The following is a 25393-nucleotide window of genomic DNA, read 5'->3' as shown; positions in this document are numbered from 1 at the left end:
TGCAGGGGTGTGGACTAATCTGAATTGTTGTTTGTACTTTACAAATATCTATTATACATCTTGATAGCACAGAGACAAAGGATATACATAAATACATATATATAACAAACCATACCCAGTTCATAAACAACTGTATCATTTTTTAAATACCTTATTTTATAAGCTTGTTCATAATCTGTTTGACCGTTCACTTTCAGGTTAAACTGGGTCACATTGGCCTCTTTTATCTAATCCTTGGTTTACATTTCCTGTTTCTGATTAAAGGATTTTTTTTATCTCCCTCTGCTGCCAAATAAATGACTGAATTAGCAAATGAAAGATTAGAATTTTTTAAAATGTTAAAACAAAGTGGACTTGAAATTGATGAGCTATGCTGATTTCAGTCATCTTGCAAAGTAAACTCAATAGCCAGATGTTTTATATATAACGCAATTATTTCTATCTGAAAATAATTGCGATGCAGAATGCGAACATAGGTCTGCCACTCACTGGGGGATTTTTATACATAACCTAGGCAAAATCCTGTACAGAAATCATTACGCTAAAACACAGCTCAGAAACTAAATACGTACATCATCTTAACATGCCTTCTGCATATTCCGATGTCATCACAGGTTATTAAAGTGCTCTACACTAGCCCAATGTAATTAGATGCACAAAACAATGTACTTGCCCATGAAGAACAGTTGGAATCATATCAAATTAAATATGGATTTCTCTTTCATGTTCATTAATCACACATGTATACTGGCTTTCTTAATGTACTACAGCCAATATAATATACTATAAATATATATATTTTGACCTTGTATTCATATTCATAAGTCACTTCAAACTGATAACACAAATGACACAAGTCACTAGTTAGTTGAGTTAAGACTCCATGTTGATTGGCATCAGGACAACAGAGATGGACATCTGGGATGTCCATCTTTTGCAAGAAATTATCTGCAGTGCAGTAAAATCTCTTTCATCTATACACAGGTGGGTGGCTGCAATATACACATAGCGCATTCATGCAATCTGCACTAGAGACGACCCAATGGGCACAATTGTTTTTCACCCAGACATGGCATTACGTTTCCAAATGCATTTCAGTTTGGTGAGGTTCTGCCTGTATCTCATGGCTGATACATGTCATTGAAAGAGTTAAACCTCACATAACTAACATACTGTAAATTCCCACTTATTACCCAAAATCCTTTTTTTGAGTTTGAGAAAAGCTCAAATCTTATGTGTAGATTCACTACAGTCTATTCTGCATATTCAAGTATAATAAAAATGTAGCTTTTATCATTGTACTTGAACATATAAAAAGCATAAGCTAATCATATTGAACTAAATAAATTCCAGCAAAAAGGAGAAAGCCTATAAATATGGGAAAAGGTGACCATTTTTTCATTAAAAAATTAAATGTTGCAGTATTATATAATGCTGAGCATAATAACATATTTCATTAGTGAGACAACTACATCCCATTACTGACAGTGACAGAGCCAAGTAAAACATTATTCACAGTGAGTCCTCATTCCCATCCTTGCAGGGATACCACCTTAGATTATCAAAGTAATTTAATGCACTATATATCAAGTGCAGTCAGAGGTTGAAGCCTCAGCATGAACCATAGTTTTAATTACCTACTATATCACCAACTCATTGGGTGAGACTCTTTGAGGCCTATCAGTGCTTCACTCACAAATGACCATTCGACATATGTAACATTTTTATATCAATATTATATTATTTTTTCTAAATATTCAATTAATGAAAATAAATTATTTTTATTTTTTGTAAAGGGGTATCAGAAATAATTCTAATAAGGCCTCACAGAAAAGCCTTAGAATCACTTTGAGCAAAAATATTATTAAGACTTGTATAATGAGATGTACCATGGATTTATTGAAATAATAGGCACAGTATAGATTTTGAAGAAATATCATCTCATTAGGATTCCACAACATTTAGCTGTTGAGTGGGTTTGGGGTGTACTAAAAATTATTTATAGCATAATGTTTAGACTCAAGTCCTTCAATAATATTACTATAGGCAGTACACAAATGGAGCCTGAAACAAATCAATCTCGTGGTGCTGGTGTGGTAATGAACTTAGTATATATATCTATATCTATATATATATATATATATATATATATGTATATATATATATATATATATATATATATATATATATATATATATTAGAAATCAGTTACATATATCGATCTGCAATGAAAACATATCCATCAAGCTTCTCTGTCGTCTCAAAAAAATATTTATTAATAATCACATGCAGGAAATCAAGCAGACTTGACGCACATTAAAAAACATGATCAACAAAAATACATACAAAAATGCATACAAAAATACAAATACCACATATTCTTTTACCACTAGCTAATGCCATGAAGGAAGAAGTACACACTCACTTTTGCACAACTGATCATCACTTATTATTGAATTGAGCTGCAATAAATAAGTTGTTGTGTTTTTACATTGATTTAGTCTGGCTCCTCATTACATGATGATGAGTATGATGAGAATGAACTAGAGGCTGCCATTTAAAGATTGACAATCAAAGAGGTCAAAAGATTTATGAGAAAGAAAGCAAAACTATCCGAGGCAAATATTGCCGAGTTTCAAATTGTTTAACAGGCCAAAAAATCATTCTAAGCTATCATAATTTTAGAACATAATTTGTACCCTGTCCTTTCCCGTTGTTTATACCATTTTACAAAGCCAACTATAGATCTCTTATGGTATTAGATACACACAAAATATGCACTGTAAAACATATGAATCTTTGGGCAAGTTGGATGGTCAGCTGATGAATTTGAGTTGCTGGTTCCCCCCTAGACATTGAATATGCCTAGTTTGTTTAATAGACATCAGAAACAAAGAAAATACTTATAATGAATATCTTTTCCATTCTTTATGTTATGATAGCTTAGTGCATTCCAGAACAATTCCCATGGTATGTATACTGGCCAGTAGACTTCAACTACTAACTTCTTGTACCCAGAGTATATTAACTTTTTATTATACTATATCTGAGGGCATCCTCACTAAGTTGATTTCATGGTATTAACAAAAATGTATTTAATGAAATTAAATATGTGAAGATGTATTTTTATATAGTATATTGTTGACTACGACAAAGGAAAATCTAATAATACGTCATAATTATTTTACATTATTTACATGTAGATAATTGTGCCAAAAACTAAATTTAAATCCATAGATTATTTAATTGAATACATAAGCCTGTGTGAATCGTGATGGTAGGCCATCTCTTATGCCTAGGCAAACGTTTCGAGAAATGGTCTTCCAAAAAATGGCTGCTTTAGTCAAATACATTATCACATTTTTAGCACAGAGTCACGTTCTTTCTCTTCTTTTTATACCCTTGTGTTAAAAAGCTGCCAAATTGTCTTTCCTCATTAAATCCATAGATTATAATTAGCAAAGACAATGATTTTCTTGAAACTACAACATTGTAAACTCGCTATGACATTGCCTAGTACTGTGAGGCTGCTTTATTGGTATAACATTGCATTATTGCTCATTTATTGCTCTATTGTACGAAATAGTGGTCTGATAGTACCACTTAATGCACCATATCACTAAATTACATGCTTTTCGCGAAAAGCTTCAAGGCACTGATGCAGCAGAAACATTCTAGAAAGACGTACTGCAACTGTTAAACTGTTCTCCTCCAAACAAACTCATTTAATAATGGACTTTAAAATTAAAGAAATTCTGTCAACAGTTTTAATACTATGCATAAAATATATAGAAAAGTTTCTTTATAACTATTTAAGATACATATCTGGTTAGGTCCTTGGTATTTTTAAATCACCCTCTCTAAAGTACAAATTAACCCCATTAGCTGTGAGAATGAAAAGCAATGAAGAGCATTAAATATCTCTTGTATGTGTTTAGGTCCTATTTCAGTAGCCCTTTTATTTTATGGCATTTTCTAACTGCATAATCCCCTTACTTAGGGGGTGGGATTTAAAACCCAATCCCTCTCAGCAGGCAGCGACCTCTGGTCAAATGTCATTTCCACAGGCTGGAATAAAAACTTTTCTTACAAACCCATTCTAGTGGAAAACAAGTTAATTATATGGGCCAAATCAAAGAGGAGCGAAGCAAGACTATTTTAACCTCAGTTTAACTAAACCAACTGTCACAAGCATGCTATGTTACAAAAAAATACATATAAATTTGCAATTTCTAACAAAACATACTGAGGCACTGTTCAGAAGTATGCAAAGTAACATCAAGGCTGCTAAAATCAGGTTGATTTGCAGTTAAAAAAAATGTTCAGACCAGTTAATACAATTGTTATGCTTCTATTTTCAATTTGTTTGTTTTTTTACATATTTCCATAAAATATTTTTCTCTGAAGGAATAAAAAATGCAAGTGAGAAAAACAAAGGCCATATTGCAAAACAAGCTAAATCAACTCCAAACAACTCCATAAAAATGGATTTGAGTAAAAACCGAGATTGATTAATTGGCTATTTTCACCATGTATTCGTATGATGATAAGAATTTCCTGATTTCATCACGCATCCCAATCCAATCTGCAGGTGTTCACTTCCATATTTAGCAAGTCTTTCTTTGAGAGTCTTTATTTATACCTGTTCTACCTCAGCCAGGTCTGGATTTAGGCACAATGGAGTCTTGGGACAGTCCATGACAGAGTAGGCAAGGACATTCATGTTTCATACCTCGTGGAAGGTGGTTGATAAAAGTCCTACCTCCAAATTATATTCCAGGAGCAAATCTACCCACTTTTAAAGCCTCTATCATCTCCATCTTTCTTCAGAAATCTCTGTGTCTCTTGCTTCTGGTGTTTTAGGGCCTCGTTCTGCCAACCACACCACCAAACCACCATAGCTAGGCGCGTAATGGGGTTATTTTTACTTTCGGTTATCTAGCTTTATGAAGAATTGACAACACTCATACAGCTAGATAACCAAAGATAACAATTAACCCCTGTTCATCCCACCTCCGTTATCGTCCGTGAAAAGTCTTCCTGACATTTTCTTTTTCTAATTAGAAAATACACATGTTAAAGGCTTATATATCACATTTTACATAACTGTCATATATCATTTCATAGATAGCTACACTTTTAGATACAAAAAAAGAAAATATAAAATATAAACAGAAGGCACATTTTGTAGCTGAATTGCAGTTCCCACCTTAAAATGAACATTTTCTTCAAAAACTGTAACACCCTTGTTGACCAGCTTCGTAACTTGCAGTTTAACAGCAAATGGCCTCATTAGCCCAATCAAGCAGGGAGCCCATTCTTCGATTACGATACAAAGAAACCTTGCATTATATGATCTAAATCTCCAGTGTGACTTAGTAATTAAAATGTATTAGCTCTCTCTGGAGTCAGACCTGCAAAACACCCAAGACCGTCTTCCGCTTTCAGATTGCCCACACTTTACTCCAAGCACGTATCAATTGTAGCAAGATAAGGACAGTAACACACAATCATAATGAGAAGGCTGCGTTACATTATGTTAGTGCTGCCAGGCTTGGCTGATTTTTTTTTCCCCCTTTCACCATGTCTGGATGAGAAAATTCCCAAGGAATTCTAGCATAAGGTGATTCTAATCTGAAGCATATTATGTTAGTAAGGAAAAAAAAAAAGAACACGCAGATCGCTGCTGAAGAAAGCCTCCGAGAAGCCTGTGCAGAGGGTTAACACGTTTCCTGAGATCCATTTGCCCCGGTGGATTCCTTCCTCGACCCTCGGTAGCTCAGAGGTTGCGTCTGGCAATGTTGCTATGTTGAAACATCTTCTGCTCTAGGGGGTGTTAGGCAAATGCATGCCCATTCATTCTTTTGCACACCCCTCCTTTCCCTGACTGTGATTGGACAGAAGGCTGGGCATGTCAGTAGCCCTGACTTACTGCAAGCCTGTAGAAATTGCAGTTCATGAAAGGGGGTGGTGCAAATTACAGAGAAGGAGAAAAAATATATCACTGGCCTTTAGCAATATCCCTTATGAGCTGACCTGGCTAGGGCCTTCTATTGTCATCATGTACATTTTCCTTTTCTCTCCTACCTTTCCTTGCTGTCTGCCAGCCTTGTTGGATGGCAAGGCCAAAACTCCTATTGCACCTAGTTAGTGTGCAAGAATAATGCTTTACTGCCTGATTGTTTGAAGCTCTTGTTGTGCTTTCCTATTGATTAAAATACCCTAAATACATCCATGGGCTCTTGCATAGAATGATAGTTATTAGTCAGTGAGGATTCCAGTGATTTCTGTCATCCTGTTATTGTTATTAATCATCCCATTCAAAATAAGTATTTTGTTATAAAAAGAAGCTGAGATGCTCCAGACTTTTCATATCTTTAAATGACTTCAGTGAGCCCTCACCCCACTGTGCATCTTCACTGCTCCTGTTAGGTCAGGCATAGTCTCATTCCTCCTGCTGCAGTCTCTATGATCTAGCTCTTGGGAAAATTGAAACAAAGAGACTGATTTCCCCTGCTAGGTTGCACACAAAACATATGCACAGATGTCATTTTACTTAAGTGATACAAGAATCTTGTGGCTCAATCAAACCTGAAGCACCAGTTCTGGATAGGCCAACTCCTTCATTTCTAATGAAAGCTTTCTGGTGGGACTTCTTTATACATCCAAGTACAAAGAGCAACCCATTCTAGTGCTACAGATAATTCAGGTTGTCCAGCAAATTTGCATTGATCCCAAAGGATCCCTACAAGGGATACCTTTATCTTAAGTGATCCAACTAACCTGGACTGGATTAATATAAAAGAGTCCAAATTTTACACCTTCACCTGGGTCATATCAGATAATAGGGAGTGTTGTTAAAATGCATGTAAATGAATGATTGTGTCACCAGACTGAATATTGCTTCACTAAATGCAAGGCAGTCTGGGTTTATATAAAGAAAAATCTAACTGTAAGTATGCAGATACAACCATGATTATGCAACTAATGATTTAGAAATTCCCACTATGCTCCAATGTGACTTGATTGAAGATGTTCCAATGTGACTTGATTGAAAATAACTCTCCCTCTGTTCTATTATGACCCATATTAATCCAGATGACTCTTTTATCAACTAATAACAATGATATCTGCCTTATGAGGTTAGCATGTTCTCCCTTTGTTTGGAATGGATTCCTGCAGGGAATGCAGTTTCCTTTCACATCCTAAAATCACACTAGTCAATTAACTGTTTTCCCCCTAAGTTGTTATTAGGCTAAGAAAGGGACATTAGGCTATGGCTGTGGAAGGGATTAGAATGTGAGCTCCTTAGAAGGATAGTTAGTGACGTAATTATGTACTCCACAATGTTTGCAGAATGCCAGCACCAAATAAATGCAAAATGATATTACTGGATCATACAAGATATCCACACTGGATATGCTTGGTGATCTCTGGATATGACTTAGTAATTTAGGCTTTTTGACGAATACAAAGAAAGGTCAGAATTTTGTTGCATCTAGTCAAAACCTATTTACCACTTGAAAATTAGAATATAAGGTTTTGCTGTGACATTTAGTTCCAAATGACTGCATAGAAACATGCATACATAGAATTTAATTAATCTGGGGTGATTTTAAAGTATAGTTAGACCAGTGACCAAAAACAAGGAGCACGATCAGACTGCTGACCATGTGCAGAGTACTCAGAGAGTCCATAGTGACCCAGAATTAATAGGAGGGTATCAGGAGCTTGAAAAAAATCCTTCTTATGGTGCCCATACATGGTACAATTTTTTTTTTCTATTAGATAATTTTGTTCGATTATTCCTTTACATCAAATATAAAGATTTTTCCAATATGTCCGATCAAATTTTTATTGAAAAAACTGAATAATTGATTCTTTTTTTTTTTGATCGAAAAAAAGATTATTTTAAACTTTAATTCAATTAAATCGTTTTGGTCAAATAAACGTGAAAATGTAGTGTTTTTATTGTACCGTGTATGGTCAACATTATTAAAGTAGCAATGCTAAGTATACATTTTCCTTCTTAAGCACCTGAGCGGTATGGACGAGCTCAGCTCGTCCATACCGACGTAGGGGATCACATGGCCCGGGTGTTTTTTTTTTAAACAAATTGTTTTATATCATGTAGCTAGCACTTGGCTAGCTACATGTGTCCCCCGATCGTCGCCGGCACCCTCTGATCCCCGATCGCATACCTGATACATGCCTCGCCCCGGAACCTGCGATGGCGCAGCCTCACCAATATTCCAGGCGTCGCTATGGGGAGGATCGGGCCTGCGCATGATGTCAGGACGTCGATGACGTCAGACGTCTTGTCCGATCATCACCACAGTGACGACAGATGCTGTTCGGGGAAGTTAGCGGTTCTCGTGGGATCGCGGCTAGGTAAATATAGCCGGCAAGCTCGGATTTACATCACTGGAGCCTATAGGCACAAATGTCTTGGTACCCTAGACTTCCCTTCCTCCATGAACCTACAAACCACTGCCGAAATGCACCGCAAATGTGCTGGCTGGCCCAGCTGTCACTTCTCCCTTACTTCCTTTGCCAGTCATGTGTAGCTACAGGTGACCCTCTGTATTAGGTAGCCAGAGGTACCCTCAGAATTAAGTTGCATAGGGAAGGGGGGAGAAAGGCACTTGAGGAGCAGAGTGAGCTGCCTTTCTATCATCAGGCGCCTGTAGGCACGTGCCTACAGTGCCTTATGCTAAATCCGGCCCTGATAGCCGGCGGCGATCGGGGGGACCAGAGCGGTGCCGGGGGACTTGGGGCACATGTGTAGCTAGCCAAGTGCTAGCTACACTATTCAAAATCAATTTAAAACAAAAATTTCCCTCCCGCGGCTGCGTGGCTGCAACAACTGAATGCCAGGGAGGTTAAACAGAGGGCTTTTAAGTGAGTCAGAAAAATCTCCCATGATGCAACACTGACAAGTATGCAAATCATCTTTCTATGCCTTTAAAAGTCAGACACACATATAGAACCACTTTTGTACAGTGTATACATTTTAAAGAGCAATAGTAATCCAACATGTATATATCCATTATGGAGTTATTGCTCCTCACCTGTACATGGCATGTATTAATATGACTCCATGAGATAGGACTTGAACTGAGTTTTACAGTCTACCCACATAGCTCAAGGTGACCCAGAACCACCAAGAACGTAGCAGGTAATGTAAAGTGATGTAATATAAAGTGTATTTGGGAGTATTTAGCAAAAATAGACTGGCATGGCTTTAAATGCATAGGAGTAACCATTGTTTCTGCTTATGGCAGCTAATCTTGAGGACTGAACATTCTGGATGCTTTGGAGTGATATCCAGGAGATGTTCAATGAAGTCTGAGCACTCATGTCAAACATCCAATGATATGTAGGCTATTTCTTTTGAAAGACTTTCAATTCACAGGATTGGCTGTTTTAACGGAACACACCTGACCTCACTGCATATTTCTCTTAGCAAACTTCCCCCTTTGTGGATTTAAAGGTAGATGCATTGCTGAATCCCAAGTATATATATATATATATATATATATATATATATATATATATATACTCAGCTGCAGCAGAGCAGGAGGTGCAAAGTGAGCAACCCCGGAGTAAACCAATCAGCTTTCAACATTAGTCTCAGATGAAATCTGATTGGGTTAGGAAATAGTTAGGCATGTATTCATGTATTGCATTAACTAATCCCAGCAATTTTACCAGGATCCTACGTCTCATTGGCTCTGTAAAATTGCCTGATATGTGTTGAATTACCTGCCTTAATCTATGAAGTATGTCCATAATTGCATCCAGTTATGATTCAGTGTACATAACAATTTTTTTTTATCCTAACAATAACTTTAAATCTAAGGTTAAAAGAAATAGCATATCCAGCATGTGTGCATAGACAGAAGGTCTGTCGGTCTGGGTTCTGAGCCATTAATAGAAAGACATTTCTTCAGATCCTCTCTCAAAGACAAAAACATCTATCTATCTATCTATCTATCTATCTATCTATCTATCTATCTATCTATCTATCCATCCATCCATCCATTCATCTATCTATTCCTCTCTAACCCCCTATTTACCTCTGTCTGCCTGTCAGTTTCCTTCCCACGTTTGTTTGTTTGACTATGTTTCTGTCTTGTTTCCCTGTATAATTCTCTATCTCACCCTCTGTCATCATCTTCCTGTTGCCCAATTATCTATCTATCTGGACACACATACTAGCATACATTCTACAATGCACAATACATTGCTTCTCAGGTGGTATGGATGTCACATGTGATATATTCTTTGTTATTAATTATTACTAAGATTTTGACCTTGGACCAAACTGCATAATGCATGTGTTATTGTTAATGCATGTATACTGCATGTAGCACTCCAAGAGGCAGGGGACCAGTTAATTAATATGCTTATGGAATGAGCAGCCACACTTCAAAAGGGCTATCTGCATGGAATGACTAGCACTAGAACCAGTGCATTAAAATATTCACATAAATATATGTTCCCCATGTCCGTACAGAGCCTGTAGAAAATGCCATTTTGTTGTAATATGAGGCACATTTGATATTTATTTCTGATGGGGAGTACTGAAAGCTTTCATGATCCCTTGCAATGGAAATGCTTCAATATAATGGCAGCCCAGTATACATAATGGTTTCCACACCACCCTATAAAGTCAGAAATGTGCTTAAACCTGCTGGAATCAAATCAAATATAGCACTAGAATTCTGTTCTAGAAAACCAAAAGAAAACTAGGCTCTGATGGTGCACCATGTTATTAAGCTCCTAAAAGAGTAGGCCTTTTTTTCTCAAGCCTTTTTTTGCAGTCTTCCAATCCAAAGGAGGGAAGAGCCAACCAGCCAATATGGCTGCTTCTGTTTTGTGACAATTCAAATTGTATTTTGTATTCTTTTAAATGTTGAAAGGAGCAACTTGGCTAAGCAAGCAAGGTTTAAAACCTAAAGCAGAACAGTTATCTTTATTTGCATTACAACACCTCTAATAAAATCACATCTATTAGATTGCATGTGATCACTAAACAGATTTGCTAGTAAGCAACATGATATGGAACACATTGCCCTTTTTGGCTTCACATTTCTTGCACAACCTTGATCATGACTAAATTGGGCCATGTGCACTAGACTTACAGTTACTATTCTTGCTGAAATATTTTTGGTTTCTCAAGCAGGGCTAATAGAAATAGACAGTACATCATCACAGCCCGTGCAATGTTGTGAATATTGTCCCCACAAGCACTTGATGAAGCAAAACCTTCAGCTCTTTGCTCCTAAAATGATCTTTGTGAGTGGAATGCAATGTGTAGGCCTTTGCATATATTATACTTTTGTTCTTGTTATGTCACACATATTTCTCTCACAATTTCCATATTTCCTCCTTTCTCACCTCTTCTTCCCCTTTTTCTTTCTTCAGTCCCTTCATATCCTTTTATTTTTTTCATGTATACATTTTCTTCCCTCTGACTCTCTCTTTTTCACCCTCTCTCTTCTGTCTAGGTATCTCTCCCTCCTCTAATTTCTCTGACTCTCTCTCAACACATTCCCTCTCCTCTCTCTCCTTCTCTCCTTTTTGTTACTCTCCTTCTACCATCCTCTCTATTTCAAACTCCCAATCCCTCAACTGACTAAATATAGCCTTACAATTTAAGTAAATTAGTATTCTATTGCAGAAATACATTTAGTCTCAGCCACAAGATAGTTAATTCTAATTGCAGAATATGTCTTACTTTTAAGCATCAGTCTAAAACTAGAAGCAATCCTTACTTTCCTTTATCAGAACCCACACAAATGCAGTATCTATAGTTTAACAATAATGCTGTCTTTTAAAACATGACCCAAAGAGCAAGGGGTGTGCAGTTACACTCAGTAAGCAATCCCAGGCAAGCTTTAGGTAGTTTCTCTGCAATCTGTAAAGGCTGATTGCTGATTTGTCAAACTGAGATGCAAGAGGTTAGATCTTGCACTATTATGAGTGATGGAAAAGGTCATTTCTGACTGGCCCATTAAATGAACATGATAATCAAAAATTGCTAAAATGAAAAAATACATACACATGTTCTAACAGGTTAATATAAAATACTAACATTTAGGGCTAGCTCACAGTGCTCAGTTGCATTGCAGAATAATTCTGCATGTCAACTCACTGACCATGCAATTCTATGGGCTTGTTCACAGTACTGCGTTGTAACTGATCACGTTATTCTAACTCACTGCATGCAGGTTTTGTATTTAAGTCTATGTCCAGTCTCCATTGCAGTTCACACTCATTATATCAAGTGTGTAAAGCAACTGACCACTGTGAACAGTAAAAAATATATAAATATTTTTAACAGTTGAACATAATAATCATAAAATCATAATGGTACTATAGTACATCTTTCAAGGTATTTACATACTAGTCTATCACCAAACAATGCTAGAATTTTTATGGCCTCAATCCTATTGTGTCCCACTGCATAGCTACAGTCCCCCTTTTCATTATGCTGGTGAAATAACCATTTGGAGAAGTTTAAAAATATAATGATAATAACTGCAGTCTAAAAAGGCTTTCTCTTTCCCTATACAGCTCCTATATGTTGTTTTCCTACAACAGTATATGTGGGATTTTAATTCAGCTTCAGTCAATCTTTATTATAACTACAGTTTACACCTGGTTGTGATGTAAATATACAATCTTTGTTAAGCTAATATTGCATGAGAGTAGAAAAAAAATCCACAGTAAATAAGAAATAAAACATTGTAAAGAATCTATGCTTTTGGTCACATACACAATCCTGCCATAACAAAATATACATATAAGATTATGAAGAGTGTTATAAAAAAATGTGATAAGGTAGTGGTACTTTTTACATTCTACAACTTTCTGGCCTAGTATATTAATAGACTTTTAGTGTCAAAGTCAGCTTGTCTTAAACATTTTTAACAGAGATGCAGAATACATATTTTAGTAGTTTTGGGCCAAACTAAAAATAGCACTTTGCACATTTATGAGAATTTAGGTTTCTATAAATACATTGATGAAGAAAACTATATTGCTATGTGGCCCCATGTCTTTGCCAGCATATTGTATTCATGCAGCAAATCCACAAGCTTTTTGGATCAACATACATCATAATTGTATTTAAATAACACATTCTAATTGGAAACGCATTAAAAGTAGAAAAAAACGCTGCAGGCAAACATCTGAGAGAAAGTCTATCATGGCGGACCTATGGTGCAAGAAATAGTGACGTCACCTGATTACACAACATGTAACACCTAAGATGGTGGAATGTTTTTTAACAACATAACATCATTCCAAACTGGTAAAACCACATGGCCAGAGTCAATAATATATATATATTTACAACAAGTACTACATTAAATGTGTTTATTATCTATCCATTTTCAGCTATATAACTGTAATAAATACAGTAATTATATATTAACATGTTTGAATGAATGACATTAGAATAAAAAAAGTTTTCATACCTTGTATGCCTGTGTTTGCACCCATGGGACCCTAAAATAAAAATACAAAAGCTTATATGCTATATCAACCATTTTAAATCTGATGTTATAGTTTACATGACAAAAAAATCTGCCCCATTCACATATTTCTTCTCCAGTTCTACACCATTCATGCTCATCAGTGCTTATTTTGGTGCTTTACATATTAGAATACACATTAGGCTGTATTCTCCCAGCAGAAATCTCCCATATTATCTATATTTTTAAGGCCTTTGAAACCTAAACATCTTCATTTTCATTATTATAAAAAGTTACCCATTTAGAATGTAAAAAAAAAAAAAAAAAAAGATAATTGCTTTAGAGAAGTTAATGAAATAATTTAGCGGACACTATTCTATTTTTTATTGATCCCTTTTTAAAAACAATTGATAAAGGTAGCCTGAACTTCGCATAAGCTAAATTAAACATAGAAAACAAAAAACATGACTTTTGTACTAAGCACATTGAGGTTGCATATGAATAATATCTATAGTATGTTTAACAGAATTACTGTTATGCAGGCAAGGCTGAATTTAAAGAATAATTATCACACACATAGTATAGTGTATGGTGCACAGGCCTAAGCTGAATTAAAAAAAAAAATTCTATGTGCTTTCCAATGTCAATACAGCTGTATTAATCCCTTTGCTGATTTTTCTGTCTGTTGAGGTACCAAAAATGTATGCAGTTCATGACTTTAAGTAACACCTGCCATGGCAAACTAACAAACATAGTATAATGTGTAAGGAGAGTTAGAAAAATACAGCGTACGATACATAGATATGTAGATCAAAACACATCCTAATAAAATCATTGTCATAGAAAGCTTAGAATGGAATAACAGCAAATAATAGATGTATGAATACAAACATCTTTTCAAAGCATTGACATTGATTAGCTGGGCAAACTAAATTGTACCTTAGCCTTTTTACCATACTTTTTTTTTCATGCAAAAGTTCAATGTAACATAAAATGCATTGTACAAATATGTGATGTACAAGCGAATAATTTATTTTATAGCACTACCTATCCTGTTAATAGGCACATATTCTATATTTTATTGACACAGAAACAAAAATGCTTTTGCACATTAATCAGAGATCTTGTCTTTGAATTATTATGCACAATAGTCGGCCACTTCAGTCTGAAATGACATGGTGTTTGGTAGCACACGCAAGGTAAACAAGATGTCATTCCTTGTCTAGGCCTTTTATTTAAACATAATAGGGGGGCATTCTTTACTGCACAATTCTAGTTCCCTCTCCCACCCTCTGTCTCTTTAAATTAGGATGCCAAAAAAAAAGCATAGATGGTTCTAATGATGAATGCTTTTATTAGTAAACTTGGTCTGCTGCTCAATGGCTAAGAGATCTTAAAATACTAAATTATCATTGAATTCAAAAATGAAAACAAAATTCACCTATAACTGAGAAAGGGTAGTACAAATTGAATTATTGTCATTATTTAATGATTCTGACTAATAACTGCCAGCTCACTATGTGATGCTGCAATAAAATGGCATCAGCTCATTAAAAAGAAAGAAAAAAAAAACACTTTCATTACAAAGGTCTGCTATTTCACCTAATGCAATACAAACTATGACAATCAACAGCAACATACTGATATAGAAAAGTAATAATACTCACGTAGCAGTTGTAGCAATATGTCTGATGGATGCATCATGCTTGGAGATGGTGGCAAAATGAGCCTCTTCTCCTACATCCTACCCTCTTGTGGCAGTTGGTTGCATCTCTCAGTGACGTATAAAGGTTCCATCCATTCAGGGTATTTCTCTGCAGCTTTCTGAGTTTTTTCAGAATCCCTGCTTTCTTCTCCTGGTTCTGCTGCACAACCTTATGCACCAAAATGTGAGCCTTTATGTGAATAATAATAAAGCTCCTTTAGCCTTGGCATATATAGAAAATGCCCACACAGTTACATATACTTCATAAGCCTCTGTGCTCAGACCTCACAGAAATGAGTGAGAGACAGTCATGTCATGAGTCTTTTCACCTAAATACTGCTTTAGCTAGTGACTCCTCCTTGCATTCCTTAGAGCCTTAACAGAGGAAAATGTTGATTGGGGCACTACTGAACAAGGGGGAGGGTTTGGAATGGTGAAAGAAGCATGGGAAGTCTTGGAGACACTTAATATGATTCAGTCCCTCCCTCTTTCCTCACTCCTCTACATAATGATTCCCCTCAAGCAATTATTTTCTGGGGAGATTTTTTTTCCCTTTTTTAAAGGAAAATCTGCAGCAAAGTTAAAGAACACTCAGCAAATTTAATGAAAAGAAAAAAAAAAATCAACCACCAGGAACTAAGAGAATTTAGCCTTGCAGGGAGTTTAAATTTGAAATCAATCGCTGGTCAACATTAACATGTAAAAAGGACTGTGAATCTGTTGGCTTGACTGAGCACATTTTTTTCAACTTTTTGGGGGTTTACAGTTTGGCATTCAATTATCTGCAATAATTGCTGTCCATCCTTTCCCTGCTTGGAATATAACATTTGTCTACTACATAGGACTGAATCTGCATTTTTTAATGTCTGGTTTCCAGGGCTAATTTTGAACCTCTCTTTGGAAGCTGGACTAATGGTCCGTAGAAAATGCACAATGAATTCACTTTTCTGTCTTCTTGCATGGGAACTCAGTACGTCCTGAACTTGACAGGCAGTCTACTGAATGTTAATGAGATGTCTCAAGTTCATTGTCAAAAGGCCCTCGCAGACACCCTGTTCTCTCCCATAGACAGCCTTCAATTCCAACGCTTGTTTTGTTCCAATGACTAAACCCTTGTGAGAGTGTGTGTGTGTGTTTTTTAAAGCATCTGAAGTATCCAGACTTCCATACTGGCATAATTAGCCAGGAAAATTTGCATGGTGGGTCCTTCCAGTTAAATAAACAATTCTCATACTTACGCCTTCAAAATAATAGCTCCAGCCAAATGAGTCCACCATACCTTCGCAGCTCTGATTGCAGATGGATGGATGGAAAGAAAGCAGAGAAACATGGTAATATATATTGCATTTTTGTCTAAAAAAATCATCATACTGTTTAAATTTTTTTGTTAAATGTAGGATAAAGCTGCATTGATAAATAAATAAGGACCAGCACGTTTTCATAGCTTATTATAGAAGATTGGCATTTTTGAATACAATTCTTAAGAGCACTATTTTATTGTTACTTTTGTTATTATAGTACGAATGCTTTTCTCTTCTATGCACCATACCCACTTTTCTCTCTCTCTCTCTCTTTCTGTTTCACAAACACACACACACACACACACACACACACACACACACACACACACACACACCGTCACACGCACACAGGCACAAACACACACACACACACACACACACACACACACACACACACACACACACACACACACACACACACACACACACACACACACACACACATACACTGCTAATACCCTTAAATGTTAATATTAGATTACTCATCATTGTATTTCACTTTCACTAGAATATGTCTCATATCGATACGTAACAAAACATTTTAGAGTTGAAACTTATGTACCTTTTGTAAAAGTTTTGCATGTAATCTAATGCCTAAACCTACGCTATGTTTCATTTTTAAATGCAGATGAATATATATTAATATTTTCTCACCAAGTTGGATAAATTGAGCCTCTTGTGTCTCCAGCTTTTGTTCAGACAAATCTTTTCATATTGTTAGCACTCCCTGGGAGCTGATTTAAACACGCCCTCCCTAGACACACGTGATCTCCCCCCTCAACCACCTATTTAAAAAAAATTGCTCATTAGCAGAAGGCTAAGAAGAGGATAATTATAATTAAAAACAGACACCTCTTGCCTGATTTTTTATTTTTTCTAACAAAATGTATTTAAATCTGCAGTTTATAAAATTTACATTCTTAATAATGAATGTATATCTTAAAGTATTTAATGGTAATTGATAGATTAATCCTTATTTTTTTTGATGAGGCATATATATTACATTTTATACAGCAAGACAAAACATCTCTAAGCTAGCAGGGTTTTTATGCCTCTTGAGCCTTATTTTCCTGCAGTTTTGTTTTTTTTTCTCTCCCTTTTGTAGCTGAGACATGAACCTTTTGTATGAATAAAACAGCTTTAAAAACAATATTACAGGCTTACCTATTAAAGACAGATGCACCTTGCCGAGCTTCCCCCTACAATCCCAAAAGATGTCTTTATTCCTTTTGTTCTCCTTTTTTCATTTTTTGAGGGATTTTATGTCAAAAGGTTTCCTTCTCTCCTTATTCTCTAAAAGGGAAACAGTCTTCAAGTATTGAGCATCACTCTGGAGAGGGGACTGAAGCATCCTGCAAAAAAAAAGAGACTGGCATGGCGTAAGGATACATGACTACAAAGGGATACTCCACGTAGCCTATACATAAAGTATACGTATTATATTTAAAAAAGATGATATGCAGATGTTGGAGAGAAAGGCCTTACCCAAAAAATGTATATATGTATTCTTTAAATGGGGGACAGACATTTTTACTCTGTTATGCAGTTATTGTAATTAAGTCTCTGCTGCCATGCATTTCTGCCTGGTAATTATAAGCTCATTAGCATATATGCAAATTGCAAAGCCTGTGCACATTAAGAGAGCACAGGTCTGCATTTTCTCAGCTAAGCTACAGCATATTTACATTTCAACATAGGAAGTGTGTGTGTCTGTGTTTATATATATATATATATATATATATATATATATATATATATATATATATATATATATATATATATATATATATATATATATATATACATATATGTGTGTGTGCGTGTGTGTGTGTTTGTATAGATAATATAAATCATATGTGCTTATATGCATGCATTGACATATATGTTTTTTGCTTAATGCATTAATACTTGTGAGATAAATTACAATTACATGTGAAAAATAGTTTGGAATTAAATGTAACTTGGTAATAATGATTTTACTCTTGTATTTAAAACATTGCTGATGTTAAAGCCAACACAGAGGAAGCTTTTTGGGATACCAATTCAATACAGAAAGCAAACAATGGTTTCCAAAAAGAATAAAGTATACCCTGATATGACATTAAAACAATTATTTTTTATTTGCTAAACGTAACTATTTTTTAAATACTTTGCCGTATTGTGCTTTGAAAAATACAGACCCTTTGAAAACATCAGCACATATTTTAGAATAAAATAATAGCAGTCAAGTGAATACAGTTGTTGCAGGTACTCTTAATGATAGTATCGTGTGGCATAAATGATGTGTTTGAAGAATGAATACTCTGCACATCAGACTGATCCATTGTACAGCATTTCTATGTGTAACAGAAGACCAGCATTGATACAAGGCTAGAAGACAAACACAAATGGTGATATAATTCAGTACTACTATATTCTATATGTGCAATAATTAATTACTGAAATGGTGTTCAACTTGAAAATGATTTCAATCTTATCAAGGTTTAAAATGTTAATGATCTATATCATAATTTACATGCTTTGTGCCCTAATTTTATGCTAGGGATCTCAAGCTAACAATTTAACTAACCACTTTTGAAAAGTACATACACTTTTAACCCTTGTTTCTGGTTTTGGGAAAGACTCCATCATGTTTATGCAGATTTAGTGCAAGGTAACTTTACTTTGAATATCTTACTATGTTCAACTTACCAATTATTACATTTTCCGAAATTCATTTACAATAACAACATTTTTTCACAGATTTACATAATTGTTGTACATTAAACCTGAATATTGAATTCCATATTCCATAAGACTGTTTTACTGAGTATAGATAGATTAAGCTGGTTGTATCTAATTTCTAGAGAATATATGATTTATTTTGTGTTTTCATTATATAATACTCATCATTTTGAGGAATTTCTTCAGCCATGCAGTTGCAACATTATAGTTGGCAAATTTCAAACACCTAGCAGTTTTACACTGTATTTTAAGTATCTTTTTCCTTTAATGCTTATGTGTTAATATTTTGAAACTGGAACTTAGAGGAAAAACCAAACAAAATCCCTAAAATACCTACACTGCCTTCTGATATTTTTTTTCACACACTTTTTATATTTTGATCATTGATACAGTACTTTTGAGATTTATTATAAATGTGTATTACATGGAACACAGTTCTGATACAATTATATGGTGCAGTTTCAAGAATAAACTCATAATAGTACATTCTTTGATAACAATGTCAAATGTCACAATCATTGTTTTAGAAAGGAATTATTAATATTGTTCATATTTTTTTCCTCTGGCATGATAACCTATTGGATGATTTCAAAGATTGCTTAACACATGAACCTATTTTGAAAGCACCACCCATCCTGTAAGAGGAGATTTTTTTTTTATTTCTCTTTGATCTGATTGGTCTAGAACAGTTTTGGTAATCATGTCCTGTATTTTTCTACTTTACTTATCAACCCTGAAACCCACATTGACTTTCAAGAACTAATCTTGTCCTATAGAGGGGAAGAAAATATTCCCTCCTTGAATATGTTGGGTCCTTACTGCAAAAATGTTTTAGAGGAGCTGGTGTGGCATGTAAAATATGTAATTATACCTTAAAATATACAGGATGCGTGCACCATTCAAATATTATACTGCAACTATTATTACTACTACTACTGCTACTACTACTACTACTAATAATAATAATAATAATAATGTGAAAACATCCGTGATCATTTATTTTATATATGATATTGTTGTAAGCACTTAATACACAATCAAATTTTGAACATCTTTTTGTTTGATTTTAAATATAGTGGTATAACCTGCACTTTGGTGTATTTTAAAGATGTAACAAAGTAGTTCTCCCGTGCTGTATGTACATCCATTGGAAGATCTCCTCTGCCCATTGTTAGACAACTGCAACTTTTTAGCAAAAGTCAATGCAATATTTTACGCAATATTTTACCAAATATATATTTTTACCCTAAAATGATCCTTACACAGAGCATTAGTCTTAAGGCATGCGTAAATAAAAACATTCACTGGAAAAATGTCAGTAAACAAATGTAGCAATGTGTATTTTTCACACGTGAACATCTTAATTCTTAAGTATATTACATATTTGTATCCGCACAATATCCTTTGGACAGAAACAAACATTGCATTTATTTTCAAGACCTCACTATTTTTATTAATTGAGTGTGGCCTGTATTTTTATTAGAATGCAATGTTTAATTTACAAAGTCAGTCATCTATTTACATTTAGATATCTGTCTATGTATGTATCTAGATATCCTGTTAGATTTCCAAAACACTAGTAAGAAAGGATTGTTTGGGTGAAACAAATAGACAAGAAAGTACAAATACTTGGCTATTCTGCATAAGCACAGTGTCTCAAATGATTGCATGCACCCAGAACTTCAAACTACAAAGCTTAAACAGACCTCCATAACCTGACAGAGTATTTGGCAGTTATTTATTTAAATAGATGTGCAGTAAAGAACAGTGAAGTTTTGCAGTGTTCATTTTAGGCACCCAATCATGTGGAGGCAAGAAAGAGAGCTGCTCTGCACACGAGTGGATATTTGCTATGAAAACAGTGTAATGTCATTGATTTTACCTGCACATTTCTTTTAGCATAGTGTTTCATGTTTCAGTAGCAATGCCAGTTCAGCTAACATTATTATTTTCGTAGGTTTGTAGTTTTGCTTTTTACTGCATGGCAATCATATAAAAAAAATGGGGGACAAAAATGTAAGAGAAAAAAATCTTCTTATCTGACTGTATGTTTGCAGTGAATCAATTCTCTTTTCAAGCAGTACAAAAAACCTCACTTTTATGAAAAAGGCTTCCCATCTGAAAGCTTAGTCTTATAAGTTAACCAATAAATGGTATCATCCTGATTCAAAACTTCTTGCTTTTACTTATGGCTAACATGGTACAATACTCTACTGCTACTTTTATGATCTTTTAAACTAGAGATTCCATGATCATTAGTTTATTAAACATTATACTGTCTGTTTTTTTAACAAATTATTAGACAAAGACAAGACAAATTACATTTATATTGCGCTTTTCTCCTGGCGGACTCAAAGCGCCAGAGCTGCAGCCACTAGGATGCGCTCTATAGGCAGTAGCAGTGTTAGGGAGACTTGCCTAAGGTCCCCTACTGAATAGGTTCTGGATTACTGAACAGACAGAGCTGAGATTCGAACCCTGGTCTCCTGTGTCAGAGGCATAGCCCTTAACCATTACACCATCCACCACCTTATTACAAATGTGTAATTATTTTTAACACTGATTAGGATTTATTTCCTATGAAGCTTAACAAAATGGTGAGAAATTCACTACTATCAAGAATTTGCAGGGGATTTGTGTTCAAATCAAGATCTTTAATCAATATAGAGTGTTAAAATCAATACTCTGTATATTAAAAATATATCTCTACATCACACACATGGATTAGTGAACAATTTATTTTCTTTCAATCGAAACTTTTTCTTGCAAACTTATTTTTGTAAACATGTTTTCTTGCAAAAGGGACCACTTATCACATAAATCTATGTGATAAGTTCTATTTCTACAAAAATGAATAATCTAAAATCTGGGGTATTCAGATCCTGCCAATACTTAAATAATTTTTAAATAATAAACCCTTCCCATATGCCCACCCACGGCCAGCAAAATTAGTTTTAAATAGCAGTAGCTAGGTACCCAAAAAATGTGTTGAGCTGGTAGCCATGACTGGTAGTAGCCTCAAAGTTATGAGATATCTCAGAGGCCTGTGAAGGAAAAAAGCAGGCCCAGATCCCAGCACAACATTCTTTAATCATTATTTTGTGTTTGTCACTGATTATGCTATATGTTGCTTAGTGTGCTTGGAGCGTAGTGGCGATTGCTTATGGCAGTAAAATATGACTAACGCTATGAGGAGAGAATCAGTTACTTTATAGTAAGAGATAGATAAATGTGAGGGCCTGATTTTATAGTTTACATTTTTTTTTTGATTATGTAACTTGGCTTTCAGTAGTTGACTGTATGTAGGGGAGATAACAAATCTTTCATGCTTATTTATACTTTCATTATTACATGAACAGCAAAAGCACAACATCTTGTAACTGCAACTAGACAGTTCATACACAGAGTTCATACTTTTTAAAAATTGTGCGCAGTTTGCAAAGTCTTTCTGATCTTGTGGAAAACTGCAATTTGCATGAACATTTGCAATGTGCATGAAAATTTGCCTGCATTTTTGAAATTAATTAAATGCGTTTTCATGGAAATTAAGTTTATTGGTCTTCGTGGAAACAGTGCAATGCAAAATTTTGCATACAAATGTATATAAAAATTTCAAGAATGCACACAAAGTTTGTACAAAAAAAAAAATGATACAATAAACGCAAATTCAGCGTTGTGCATGTGGAAAATCATATGCATAAAGTGCTAGGAAAAGTGAAAATGATCCCAATATTAAAACACATACTCGATGTGAAGGTTTATTTACTTGCCTAATAATTAGCCAAAATATGTGCAAATAATGTTGCCAAGGGCTACATCCATAAATGCAAGTCATATCTCTTGATCTATATAGAGCAGGTGAAAAAATTATCCCCACATTTTAGGTGTTAAAATATGGCTCCCGCATCTGAAATCACTAACATACCGACAAAAGGTTTCTTGATTTGTTAAAGTACAAATGATTTCCCACAAGGGATCTTCATATGCTTTATGTGGGTGTTTTTATCTGAGTGATTTATACATATGTCCTCAAATGCCTTTACCAAATGCTTATAAAAATTTTTTTTCACAAATGTATACTCCAAAATTGTATCTGAATAGTACATTTTCTGTGAATTTTCAGTGGAGTTCAGTTTTGTAAACCTTAACTAGCAAAGTTTGTAATGTTTTGAAAACATTTCCAATATTTTTATGGTATAAAATGAAATAAAGTTTTAAAGTGAATTACTTCTCTGTCATATTCCCTTTCTTTGTGAAATGTTGTCAAAATAAACAAATAGTTGAACTCAATAGAATTCTGTCTTTTTCAACCAAACTAAATATGTAACTAAGTAATAATAATACAGCTTTGGAAAATAATTAGCCCAGTGCACTGTAGAATTTGAATTCAACATGTTTTGTTTTGTTTTAAAATACCTGTTAAAAATGCTGCCTTGGCTGAGATTTATTTTACTATTTACTTGACAAAAAAAAAATTGGATGCATTTAGATCTCTCTGTAAAATGTTGTTCTGGAAATGTATGAATTAAAAAATGGCATAACTCAATGTGCCACAAGTATCACAAGTCTAACAAAGATATGGCACTGAGGTATCAATTTCTTGAGCACACAGCCCTATGTCAGTCTAGATTAGGGTTCAGAATCTTTTGTTGTAGCGACTGTGGTTTACTTTTATGGTCGGTGGTAGGATTATGTAGTCAGAAACTGAGTTAAGAATATCATCATCTGTTCATTAAAGACATAGGATAACAAAAAGTGTACTTTTTTATGCCTTAGGCAATATTTGTGATGAAGAAATATTGCTAAGATTCATTGTTTGAAACAAATATTGAACACTGGCAAAACAAAATGTGTAATGATAAATATATTTTACTTGTCTACAATAATAAGATGAGCTGAAATGCTGATACATTATAAACATCTGCAAAATTGGAAACAAATGAAAATAAATAATTAAATATTTTTGGATGTCTTAATAGACCTTAAATAAAATATAGAGGAAGTATTGTATTTATTTGATAGCATATAGTGAGAGATTTAAATAATAATTATGCAGCATTAAGAATTAGGGGGCACTGGTAACACAAGTCTAGTTAAAGTGTTTAACACACTATAGGTAAGTATATTCATGACAAGTGTGTTCAGACGCAGTATTTTAAGGAGCTGTACCATCTACACATACATTTTACACACATTACTCTATAACGAGAGGCGATCTGATATAAGTTACAAATGAAATGCAAATGTGTTAATTTTATGTACTGTATAAGGTGAACAAATGCAATTTTAAAAGATATACGTATTGCATATTTAAATTAATTATCTTCTGTATCCCATTATTAGGTTTATTCACCACATGAAAATCACAGGACACAACAGCCCAAAACATATAACAAAATGTGATATACACCCTACAATCTATAGATTGTACGAATTTGATTTTGTTTTTTTATCAACCAATGAACTACTTGTTTATTTGATGTCTAAAGGACAGTAATACAGTTAACATTTTTTTTTAATTTTTATAAAAGCTTTAAAGGTACCCTGAGTACACAGAATATGAGGGGTGCCATTACAACTTGATTATAAGAAGGTGCTACACCCATCTGCTGATCATTTTATTACTTGGCTGATCATTTAATATTATATAATTCTCCTCAATAAGACTTTGTGGAGAAGCATGACAGATTGATAAGTCTCTGAATAGTTGTTTTAAATCATGTGACCATGCCTCCCATCAATTTCCTGATTCAGACTAAATAAAAAGAAGGCAGAGATAGGGGTGGTTAATGAGCTGTAAATAATTCTGAGCTGATTCAAAGTTTTTCTGAACAGAACCTGATCTTTCAGGGGACATTGCAGGACTGAAGTTGTACACGTGCATCACTAGCTTACCAAGGGGGTTCAGAGGCTGCTGTACACACACTGGATTATCGGCAGAGGTGGTCATTGTCTGCAGCCTTGTCGAGTGTGTACAGCTTTATCTGACAATTTGTGGGAGTTACTTATACCTGCCTATATAATTCCCTCACCTCAGGATTTATATTAAAAATCCACTTCAGCTCCAGTTTTTATTTTGGTTTTGGAAAAGCAGAAAAATGTCATATCCAGCTTCTGGTACGGGTTGCTGTATCCACCAAATTGTCATCCCTTCAGTTCATTCAAATGAAATAAAAGAC

General features: G+C 34.6%; 1 long non-coding RNA gene across 1 annotated transcript; it reads right to left on the bottom strand.

Annotated features, from left to right (window-relative positions):
* Positions 1–2264: 2264 nt before the first annotated feature.
* Positions 2265–15493, bottom strand: LOC137531753 (uncharacterized). Its single transcript, XR_011023730.1, has 3 exons — positions 15152–15493; positions 13488–13518; positions 2265–5056 (listed from the first exon to the last, which is right to left on the bottom strand). It is a non-coding gene; the product is annotated as an uncharacterized lncRNA (long non-coding RNA).
* Positions 15494–25393: the final 9900 nt, after the last annotated feature.

Source organism: Hyperolius riggenbachi, chromosome 9 (assembly GCF_040937935.1).
Source record: "Hyperolius riggenbachi isolate aHypRig1 chromosome 9, aHypRig1.pri, whole genome shotgun sequence".
Taxonomy (NCBI): Eukaryota; Metazoa; Chordata; class Amphibia; order Anura; family Hyperoliidae; genus Hyperolius; species Hyperolius riggenbachi.
Note: the sequence above shows the minus strand (reverse complement) of the source record. Positions and strands in the feature narration are given on the sequence as shown.